Genomic DNA, 12,259 nt, shown 5'->3' with positions numbered 1-12,259 from the left:
ATAGATACAGCTATAATAGTGAAAACTTCATATGACTTCCCTAAATCTAGGTAAAATCTAACCAAAATAAAGAAGAAATTAAGAATGTTGAATAGGATTTTAGAAAAGTTAGATATGTATTGAATGGGAATTGAAAGGAATATGCCTATTTCTTAGCTATGTATGGCACCTTCACAAAAATTGACCATATATTGGGGCTAAAAAACCTCACAAATGTAGAAAAGCAGACATATTAAATCTTTTTCTGACTACAATGCAATAAAAATTATATTTAATAAAGGGCCTTTGAAGCAGGGGCTTCCAAAATAAGTTGGAAACCAGCTTAATTCTAAAGAATTATATATGTATATATATATATATATATATATATTAAAGAGCAAATTATAAAAACAATAACTTCATTAAAAATAATGACCACAAAGAGATGACATACCAATATTTGTGGGATGCAGCCAAAGCAGAACTTAGGAGAAAAATGATCTCATTAATAAAAAGAACAGATTGACATGCACTTCTTTTAAAAAACCAACAAATTAACACACACCCTAATTAAACGCTAAAATAGAAGTTATGAAATGAAAAATCAAGTCAAAACTGAAAGTAAAATTTAAAAATCACTAAATAAAATTAGAAGCTAGCTTTATTTTTGTTTGTTTTGTTTTTGGAGGGGGGAAGGCAGGGCAATTGGGGTTAAGCTGCCCCAAAGCTGTTTTTTGTTTATTTTTTAAGAATAGAAATAGAAATAAAATAGTAAAATATTAGCTAGTTTGTTTTTTTAAAGAAAATAAAATTACTGGTATCAAAAATTTTTAAAGTAGGGGCAGCTAGGTGGTGCAGTGAATAGAACACTGGCCCTGGAGTCAGGAGGACCTGAGTTAAAATTCAACCTCAGACACCACAAAAACTAGCCGTGTGACCTTGGGCAAGTCAACCCCAATTGCCCCTCCAAAAAGCAAAAAAAAAAAATTAAGTCAATTGGCCACCAATGAATAATTACTAGTAGCTATTTCAAAACATATAACAAAAATGATGCCAATAAAACTGAGGATCTTAATTAAATAGAAGAATATTTACAAAAACAAAAATTGCCCAGATTAATAGAACAAGAATACTTAAATACCAGTATGGGAGAAAAAGAAATTGAACCAGCTGTAACTCTCAAGTGAAAAAACAAACAAACAAACAGGACCAGATGAATTTACAAGTGAATTTTAACAAACATTTAAAGAAAAATTAATTTCAATATAATTTAAGCTGTTTGAAAAAAGTAAGCAATGAGATCATGACAAATTCCTTCTATAATATGACTATGATTGACACCTAAGACGGGGAATCAAAAGGGGGAAAGAAAAGTAGAGTTTCCCTAATAAATAGTGATGCAAAAAATTTTTAAACTAAAATATCAGCAAGGAGGTGTAATGTAATGCCAAGGAAAGGCAACTTCCCAAGGTTCAAAATACCAGCATAGGTGCTTTCCATTTTATTCAGTGACCAACCAAGAACAGAGAAGATCAAAACATGACATCATTCAAAATACAGCATTTACTAAGTGTGATTAAATAATCTCCAAGTACTACCCCACCCCAGGACCTTTCAATCATTCAATCAATTACAAAGTCCCTGGTCTAAATACTTCTCCACCCCTAGGCTATACCTTCATTTGTCAATCACAGAGCACAAAAAGGTCAAAAGTTCCCCACCCCTGGATCTCAATTGAATCTACCCCAGAGTTACATCAAGTTTAAACACAGCACTTAATACCCAAATGGAGGTCTTTTCTTCATCTTGACGTGAGGCAAGTTCTCAGCAATCTTAGTTCCTGGGGAGACAAGGCTTAGCAAGGCCACAAGATACATTGCCAGTCCCTTCATTAATTCATCCTCTGTCTGCAGAACAGTCCTAGGACCCCTGAAAACATTAGCAAAGCCCTCTCCCAGGATTTCTGTAAACATACAACAAGAAAATCCTTCTTCAGAGCTTCTGAACCAACAGAAAGGTTCCCAGACCCCTGCAACAACAGCACTGTCCTTCACCAGTGGACAGTATTCACTCTCTGTCTGCAGGACAGTCTCAAGGCTTCTTAGCGAACAGCCAGTTTCCAGGACTTCTTCAACAGGACAGTCTTTCACCAGTGGACAAATCTGGCAAAACAACATCAAAACAGACAGACAAAGTACCAGCAAAACAGCCATGTCTCCTCGGTCCTTGGCAGCTCAGTGGGCAGGTCTCAAAAGTCCAAGGCAATTCAAAGTGGCACTCAGCAATGCTCTCCGTCTCTCTCTGCCTCCACTAGGTGCTGCTTCCAAAAAGTTCTTCCACCTCTCTCTTGTCTCTCCAAAGCTACGTCACCAGCTCCTCCCAGTTCAGGACTTTCTTTTCACATCAACAAGCCCATCCCACAGGTGGGATTAACAAACTCTGGGTTTTAACACAATCAGTTTGAAAACCAAGCCAATATAGGGGAATCTTTAATTGCCATTACTATCACAGGAGGCTACAGCAGTATATCACAATAGTCATATGCAATGACCAAGCTGGATTTATACCAGGAACACAGGGCTGATTCAATATTAAGAAAACTATAAACAGGATTATCCCTATCAATTTTTAAAAATCATATTATTATTCCAATACTTCAGAAAAAGCTTTTGACAGTTCTGTAAAAAAAAAACAAACAAAAACCCAAACAGCAAATAACACTGGGAAAGCATAGGAAGAAATAAAATTTTTCTTCAAATGATGAGTAGTATTATCTAAAACCAAGAGCAGAAGTCTATAATGGGGAAAAACTAGAAATCTCTCCAGTAAGATCTGGGCCATAACAAGGATGCTTATTATCACCATCATTATTCAATATTGTACTAAAAATGCTAGCTATAGCAGGATCACAAAAATAAATGGAAGGAACAAATATAGGCAAACAAGCAATTCAATTCTCAGTTTGTGGAAATAATGGTTTACTTAGAAAACCCTAGAATCAACTAAAAAACGAATGGAAACAACATCATTGAAGTTTCAGGATATAAAATAAACCCCTATCAATCATCAGTATTTCCACATATCACCAACAAAACTCAACAGAAAAGAGACTGAGAAATTCCATTCAAAATAACTATAGATAGTATAAGTATAAAATACCTGGGAGTCTACCTGCTGAGACATACACAGAAACTGTATGAACACAATTCCAAAAGACCGCACAAACACACACATTAAATTATTGGAGAAATATTACTTGGGGGCGGCTAGGCAGTGCAGTGAATAGAGTACCGGCCCTGGAGTCAGGAGAACCTTAGTTCAAATCCAGCCTCAGACATTTAACACTAGCCATGTGACCTTGGGCAAACCATTTAACCCCAATTCCCCTCCTAGGGGAAACCCTCTCCAAAAAAAAAAAAAAAAAAAAAAAAAACCAGGAAAAGAACTTTTATGTTCTAAAATATTTATAGCAGCTCTCTTTGTGGTGGCAAGGAATTGGAAATTAAGAGGATGCCCATCAAATGATAATGAATAAGTTGTGGTATATGATTGTGATGGAATACTACTGTGCTATAACAAATGATGAACAGGTGGATTTTAGGAAAACATGGAAAGACTTGCGTGGGATAATGAAGAGTGAAATGAATAGAACCAAGAGAATGTTGTATACACTAGCAGCTATATTGTTTGAAGAGTAAATGTGAATGACTAAGCTATTCTGTGTTATAGTAATATACAAAGGACCTATGGAGGAAGATAATTATCTGTCACCAGAGAAATAACTGATACATGGAACTATGTATTGCATAGTTTCACATGTATATCTGTGTCGAATGCTGGACTTTCCTAGTGCAAGATTGGGAGAGGGAAATAGCTTGGAACTCAAATGTAACCAAAAACAACAAAAAAAAATTAGGTTGCTCATTAAATGAGAGTAGGTACAGAAGCAAATGAATACATGAGTAAAATATTTGCTAAACCTAAAGATCTCGGGTGTTGGGGTAAGGAGTTTTGGACAAAACTGTTGAAAAACCTGAAAGGTCGGGGCGGCTAGGTGGTGCAGTGAATGGAGTACTGGCCCTGGAGTCAGGAGGACCTGAGTTCAAATCTGGCCTCAGACACTTAACAACACCTTACCCTTTATAGCAAATGAACTCTCAAGTGTATATGAAATTAGATATCACAAGTGAATCAGGAGAGCAAGGAAGAAATTTTCTTTCATATGTTTGAAGAGAAGAAAAATTTAGTTCATGACTAAATAAGTGATAGGATCACAGAAGATAAAATAGACTTTTTTTATTATGTGAAAGTGAAAAGTTTTTGCACCAACAAAACTAATATGGTTAAAATTAGGAGGAGAAACCAGCCAAGATGGTGTAGGAGGAAGCAATATAGCCCAGCCTTCCCCCACAACTACTCCATAAAAATTTAGAAAATATACCAGATAGAATTCCGATTGGGAGATCAGAGGGCAAAAAAATAACAGCAATTTTTTTTTTTCCAACCTAGGTCAGCATAGGCAGACAGATAGGTCTGTGAACACTGGGGATGAGGTCTAGCTGTTAGTATGCCTCATGGAGCTTTATAGAGCAGGGACTAAATGAACCAGGTCCAAGATCTGGCCCAGAGGGGGCTCAACCTTGTGCAAGGAGCAGGAACAGGTGCCAGCCATCGCTCACATCCCAGAAAGTGAGGAGGGGACTTATACCTGGGGTGGAGGACCTAGGCAAAAGGTCTAATCCCCTTCCCTTCCCCAAAGACTGAGATGTGAGTGGTGTGGGGGTGGGAGAAGAGTGAAATGTAATATGCTTGGTCTTCTAAGCAGTGAGGGTCACAGTGGTCTGTGTTACATGTGCAGGGTCACAAATATGCCAGTTTACTCCTCCCACACTCAGAAGACATAATCCTCCATTCCCTCGAACTACCTCAGTCTCTAGGGAGGGGAAGGGGATTAGGGTCAAAGTTGTGCCTGGTTCTCATAGAGCACAATCCCAGTTCCAAATCCAAAACCCCTCCCCTGAACTTGAGTCCCAGGTCCTCAGGGTTTCCATCCCCTATAGGTGGCTGCACCACCCTGCCTATAATCCTGCATGGCTTAAACTGCCCCTTCTGGGGGAGATCTCCAGCACCTGAAACTGAGGACAACTTCCCAGGCCCATTTCTCAGAGTCAAGGTAAATGAAAAAGTAGGGAAGGAAATCCTGCCCGTCTAATTGATTTAATTCATGGACACAACAGAAAGGAGCATAGCCGGTGACAAAGAGAGGGAAAGGAAGGCTCAGTTTTGCCACTTTTAAAGATGTAGGCAGCTAATCAAAGGAGGCTACCCCCACCCAAGTGGTAATGGACTCACTGGACTCCATGTTAGAGCTGGGCATGCCCAGAGCCCAAATACAAATGAGGAAGGAGGAGGAAGGGGATCTGGTGGCACTTGAACCTCACTCCCATCCAAGCTGGTCAAGGGGCAGAAGAATATACACACTCATAAACACACACAGAATTAGCTACAGAAATATGTTTCACAGAACAGGAAAACAGAAGGATAAGGGTAGAGGGAAGAAGGGGGAATTAGATGCATGGAGGATTAGTCTTAAGCAAAATATTTTAAAGAGTTACCAAGAAAATATTTATGGTAGCTATTTTTTGCAGTGGCAAAGATTTGAAAAATGAGGGGGTGTCCATTTATTGGAGAATGACTAAACAAATTACGGTATAAAAATGTAATGGAATGGTATTGTGTTGTAAGAAATGATGAAGGGAGTGTTTTCAGAGAAACCTGGGAAGACTTGTATCAACTGATGTAGAATGAAGTAAGAGAATAATTTATACAATGGCAGCAATATTGGAAACACAGACAAACACTGACAGAATTAGGAATTCTGCATACGGCAATGACCAAATATGATTCTAGAAGACTCATGATGAAACATGTTACTCACTTCCTGATAGTTGACAGACTCTGAGGTTCTACCTCTCAACTATTAGATCAACAAAGTTCAGCAAAATGGAAAATGACAAATCTTGGAGGGGGCTACAAGAAAACAGACACATTTATTCAGTGTTGGTGATGCTGGAAATTGGTCCGGACATTCTGGAATGCAATTTGGATTAAGAAATACTTTTTTTTTCTTCAGTTAACAAAACTCTATTCTCACCCTCTTTCTTTCTCACCTTATTCTCTTTCTCACCCTCCCACTGGAAGGGAAAACAAACAAAAAACAAATTCCTGTAACAAATACAGATAGTCAAGGAAAACAAATTCTTTCACTGACCACTTCTAAAAATATATCTTAATCTGTATCGTGAACCCATTACCTCTGTCAGGAGACATGATGTGTTTTATCATAGGTCTTCTCGAATCCTTGATCATTACATTGATCAAAATCCTTAAAACTTTTAGAATTTCTTGTTTTATAGTATAAATTATTCTGGTTTTGCTCTCTTAGTGTTCATAAAAGTCTTTCTAGGTTTCACTAAAATTATCTTCTCCATCTTTTTTTTTTCTTTTTGGAGTTCAGGACAATTGGGGTTAAGTGACTTGCCCAAGGTCAAATGGCTAGTTTATGTTTTAAGTGTCTGAGACCAAATTTGAACTCAGGTTCTCCTGACTCCAGGGCCGGTGCTCTATTCACTGTGCCACCTGGCCGCCCCCATCTTTTTTTTTTTAAAGAACGAAGGAAACAAGTATTTTAAAGTGCCTACTATGTACCAAATGTGCTAAGCATTTTACAAATATTATTTCATTTTGATAATATACCATAATAGTATTCCATTACATTCATATATCATAGTTTGTTCTGTCATTTCCCCCAACTGATAGGTATCCCCTTAGTTTCTAGTTTTTTGCTACCACTAAAGAACTGCTATAAATATTTTTGTAAATATGGGTTCTTTTCTTCTTTTAAAAGAAATCTTCAAGATATAGGACTAGTAGTGGTATTGCTGGATGGTCAAAGGGTAGGCAAAATTTAATGACTTTTTTTTTACTTGCTTCAAAATTGTTTTCAGAATAGTTGTATCATTTCACAATTCTACCAATAATGCATTAATGTGCCTGTTTTCCTTAGTCCCTACAAAGTTTGTGGTTTTTGGAAAGCAGTTTGTATCCATATACAAGGATTATCTACAAGAAATTAAGTTAGAGAAAATATGGAGCAAAGAATATGAAGGAGAATAAATTGTTTCAAAGAGAAAGTCATGGGATGGAGCAAAGACAACCCAATGGCTCCAAGTGACAACTAGAAATGTTAGAACAAAAGAAAAAATTTGAAAAAATAGAAGAAAATGTGAGATATCAGATATAAAAAACTGACTTGGAAAAGATGTCAAGGAGAGATAATTTAGAAACCACTAGACTCCGGCAGCTAGGTGGCGTGGTGAATAGAGCACTGGCCCTGCAGTCAGGAGGACCTGAGTTCAAATCCAGCCTCAGACACTTAACTAGCCGAGTGACCTTGGGCAAGTCACCCAATTGCCCTGCCCTCCCCCTCCAAAAAGCAAAAAATATTAAAATTTTTAAAAAAAGCAACCATTGGACTCCATGTATTTTTGAGTGGGAAAAACCTGGTGACTATATTTCAAGAAATCATAAGAGAAAACTGCCCAGTTCCATTAGAACTATTTTTAGTAAAAATAGTAAGAAGAATCCAACAAATCACTTCACAAAACAACAGTAACAAAAAGCTCAAAAGGAAAAGTTCAAGGAATATCATAGCCAAAATCCAGAGTTTCCACATCCAAGAAAAAAAGCCTACAAATATACAGAAAGAAGGAGTTCAAGTACCAAGAAACCACACTCAGGATCATAAAGGACCTGGAACCTTCCACCACAAAAAAAAAAGAATTTGGAATATAATATTCCAAAAGGCGGAAGACATGTTTTTACAACCAAGAAAGCTTACCCTGCAAAGTTGTGAGTAATACTTCAAGAGCAAAATGGATTTTTAAAGGAAATATAGGATGTTAAGTATTTCACATGAAAAGGTCAGAACTGAGTGGGAAAAATGAAATACAAACACAAGAATCAAGAGAAATCTAGAGAGGTAAATTGTATGTGAGCAACTGGAAGGAATTGTTTGATAGTACAGTAGTAGCAGTATAAAAGGAGGAAAAGAAAGAAAAGTGTCTCTTTAGAACCTTAATGTCTTCAAAAGGTATTAAGGGGATTAAAAAAGGAAAAACAGGTTAGGGAGTAGGTTAGTCCTGTTAGGGTTTTGTGGCAGGTAGAATCTGCAAACTGAAGAAACAAAAGTTTGAACTTCCAAGTCTATTGGTTTATTAAACAATGCATGCCAATCGAATGGCATTGGACCCTGAATACAGGGGAAGAAAGATTCTTATTCATTAAAAACAACCAAATAGGGGCGGGTAGGTGGCAAAGTGAGTAGAGCACAGGCCTGGGAGTCAGGAAGACCAGAGTTTAAATGTAGCCTCAGACACTTAACACTTCCTGGCCCTGTGACCTTGGGCAAGTCACTTAACCCCAGTTGCCTTGCCCTCCCTCCTCCAAAAAGCAAAAACCAACCAAACAACAACAACCAAATGAGACCAACTAATTGAAAGACAAAATTAACAAGGTAAAAACCAGAATACAAGATTAAATAATCTGATTTCTAACTGGAGTAAAATTAGGGACTTTTCAAGATGGGAAGGGGAAAGGGAATAAGTGCAATTCCCTAAAGTCAGAAAAAAAAGGTGTCCCACTATCCCCAAGTGTCTGTCTTCAATCAAAGGAACATGGAAACGATTGATCAGTACAGGGCCAGTTTTTAGATAAGATGTATGGGCTGCTTAAGATGCATAACTGTGAGAAAACTCCTTGCATCAGTCTTTGGATTTGACTGGATCTCTGGTCAGCATAACCTAGGTCCTTAGTTAAATGTCTCTAAGCAGCAGGTAGAGGGGGTTCAGCTTTCCAGACATGCAAAGGTAGGTTCAAACAATGCAATAAAGTTTTCTCACAATCCCCATAATTGAATGAAGTTTTCTCACACAACAGAAATCAGACTAGACCCATAATTAAATAGAAAGGAATCCAAATCCAGAACTGAGTCACAAGATGGAGTCAGTGTGCTTCCCTTAAGTCCCACAGTTTTAAGAAGGGAAAGAAAAGGGAGAGTAAAAGGAGACACACACTAGTATAGAACTGAGTAAGAAGATTAGTAAACTCGGAGGAAGCAATAAGGGAGAGTTGGCATCAAATCAACCTCACTTGTCGTAAATAGGCAAAACACAGAGTTTGGTGGAAAAAATACATTAAATTTGATAAGGAAATTTATGATCCTAAAGGGAGGATTAAAAGTAGGGAAAAAGAGAAAAGAAAAAACTGGAAACTTATTTGGTTTATTGCTGAACAAACGGTACTGTGTGATTATAATGGAGAATTATTGTACCATAAGAAATGACAAAAGAGACAGCTTAAGAGAATCCTGAGAATTAAAAACTTATACAGAATAAAGAGAGCAGAACCAGGAGAACAATTTATATGACAGTATAATAAAGAAAAACCACTTTGACAGACTTATCATCTTTGATAAAAAAACAATGACCAACCTAGAATACCTATGATGAAGGATGCTACCCACTAATAAAGCCTTGTGTAATTCTCTTTTTGTGTTCTTCTGTGTATGTATACATGCTTTTGTGTGTATTTAATGAAGTTCAGAATTAAAAAATTTTTAAAGCACATATTAGGGACACTGAGACAAAAGTCTCAGTGGAATCAATAGGGCTTTCCTATGCCCCACCTGCTCACATTTGGGCCTAAACCACACCTACTCACTGATTATAGAATCTCAGAGGATAGAAAGAAAGCAAATATAATCAGAACATGTCATGGCTTCAAGAGGCGTTAGAGAAAGTTTAGCACCTAGCCACAACTTCAGCCCAAAAGAACACTGAAATGAATGATAGTATGATGAATGAATTGTCAAGATCTTCAACTAGAAGGTAATATTCTGCTGAGAAGTCATGATATTTGTGGGATAGATACACGAGTTAGCAATTTGATAGAAAGCTACCCTATACCTCTGAGTAGAGAGACTTGTCATATTGTTTTGTGTACAAAATGGTCTTGGAGACTGGCAATGATCCTGCCAAAGCAATCCACTGTAACTACTTATCCACAATTGGTGAGTTATTTGGATTCTCTGAAAGGTTCAGACAAAAAGTGATGGACATTCATTTAAGTATATGCCACGTGGAAGAGATGACCTTAAAGTCTGACTCAGTGACCCAGAAACTCATTTCAAGTGAAGAATATTCTGTGAATGATACCCCTAAAATCCAGTTCAAATGATAGAAAAGGTTTAGACTCTGAGGCAATAGTTTTCCTATCCAGCATTCTAGCTGTAGAGACTGCTCTGGTTTCTACATGACCTGACAGAATATAGTAACCCAGGTATCCAGCCTGAATTCTCTACAAGTTCAGGTTTAGGAAAGCAGGACTATAGTCATGATGAGGATTTATGATTCATCCACACAATCAACATAGCCCAGGGATGAGACAGATATTGTTCATTCTTCGTTTTGAAGAGGACCAGTGACATCAAGGGTGATGTCTTGACTTGGATGTGAATTAAAATGAGGAGCATTGTTCAGAATCATCAGTGTCTCTCTTTCAGACTCATTAGAAATCCAGTGGCAGGACAGAAATTAAGGTGACTGGCAATGGCCTTGGATGCAGTGGATGACCGTGATACTCCATAGGGCCTGCTTCAGCTGCCTTCATGGTTGTTGGAACAAATTGTTGTCATTTGCTCATTCTACCAGGGGAAATTTTCAAATACTTGGGTAGACATCTCCTCAGCAGCCCTCATACCAAAGTTGCTAGTCCTGGGAAGGGGCAGTTAATTCAGCAGGAGAGCTTCAACTCTCTGACCAATGATCAGACTAACTATGTGTTTGTCCTTTTTCGAAGACGACCATGGCATCAGGGAAATGATGACAACTTGCAGTTGACTTTGATTTAAGTGAGAGAGGGCAGTGCAAGGTCATCAGCCTCACTTTCTCCTCCAGAGCCATCTGGATCCAGTGACCAGATAGATACTCATCAGGATGACTGGAGATGACCCAGGAAGCAATGGGAGACCCTGGTCCTTTTAGGCTAAACCCTTTTCACATACTCACTTAGAGTGAGATTACGCCCATTCAGTGAATAGGCCTCTTTAAGAAGTGAGTCAAGGGATGGCCCCTTTAATTACAGAAAAAAAGAAAAAAAATCAAGCTTGGGAGGGGTAGACCCTCAGGGTTGCTGTTCCTAAGAGAAACAGTTTCCATAGACATTCACTGTAAGCCAGGAGGACTCAAAATACAACCTTTAAGTGGAGCATGGGCAGGGACCTATTGTGGTCCAATCTATGAGCTTCAGAGTGAACTGGGTTTAAGGTTCTGTGAAAGAAGAGAGAGAGAGACAAAGAGAGAGAGAGAGAGAGAAAGTAGTCTAGCCAGGAAACCCCAAGTTAAGTGTGCAGGTTCTGGCCATCAGAAGAGGGAGAGGAGGCTAACTATGATGTATCAGGAGAAAGAGGTTGAATGGATACAGTATCTAGCCAGGTGATAATAATGTTTATGTACATACTTTGTATGTAATTTCACTGTAAATTCCATTTACAGCATGCATCATGTTATTTTTCTTGCTTGTGCGTATTTACTCTTGTAAATGGGAGACCCTAGTCTTGTGCATGTATTGTGGTTGCATTTGCCTAACTTCAGTTTTACTGTATGTTTATTTACATGTTTTTTTCTTCACATTTTACTAATTTGTAGACCCACCAATATCATTTGGGCTTTAATTTTGGTGTCTGTGTATTAGCCTGTGTCCCATGGATACTCATGTATTGCTGAGACACAACGTACTGTGCTCTACATGTAATTTAAACATGTAGCCAATGAAGCAGCTTGTTCAGTGATGTTTTTCGTTGAGCTATGTCTATTGTGTGTATCGTTGGTGTGTATTTGTTAATAACATGATGAGGTGATTCCCTGGAATGCTACTTTAATCATCCTTGTTCCATTAAGTGCTGCTATTTTATTGGATGCTCGGCTGCTGTGTAAGTAACTCCAGAGGCCACAGACCGCAGCTGATTCTTTGAAAGGGACTGCACAATTCTAAACCCTGGGAAGTATGCAACTATTTAGTCAGACTTAGAGGTAAAGAGTCTGAAATCTAACTGGAATTCGAGATAAAGCAAGAGGACCTCGTCAGTTCTGAGGCGGCAAGTTTTACTATAACGGTGGTGGCGGTCCCCTGAACTCCCAACCTTAACTGAGAGGAGCCGGGA

This window comes from Petaurus breviceps, unplaced genomic scaffold (assembly GCF_028583685.1).
Source record: "Petaurus breviceps papuanus isolate PSGF00001 unplaced genomic scaffold, PetGlider_PUasm1.0 154, whole genome shotgun sequence".
Classification (NCBI taxonomy): domain Eukaryota; kingdom Metazoa; phylum Chordata; class Mammalia; order Diprotodontia; family Petauridae; genus Petaurus; species Petaurus breviceps.
The sequence above is the reverse complement of the archived record's forward strand: the minus strand, read 5'-3'. Positions refer to the sequence as shown.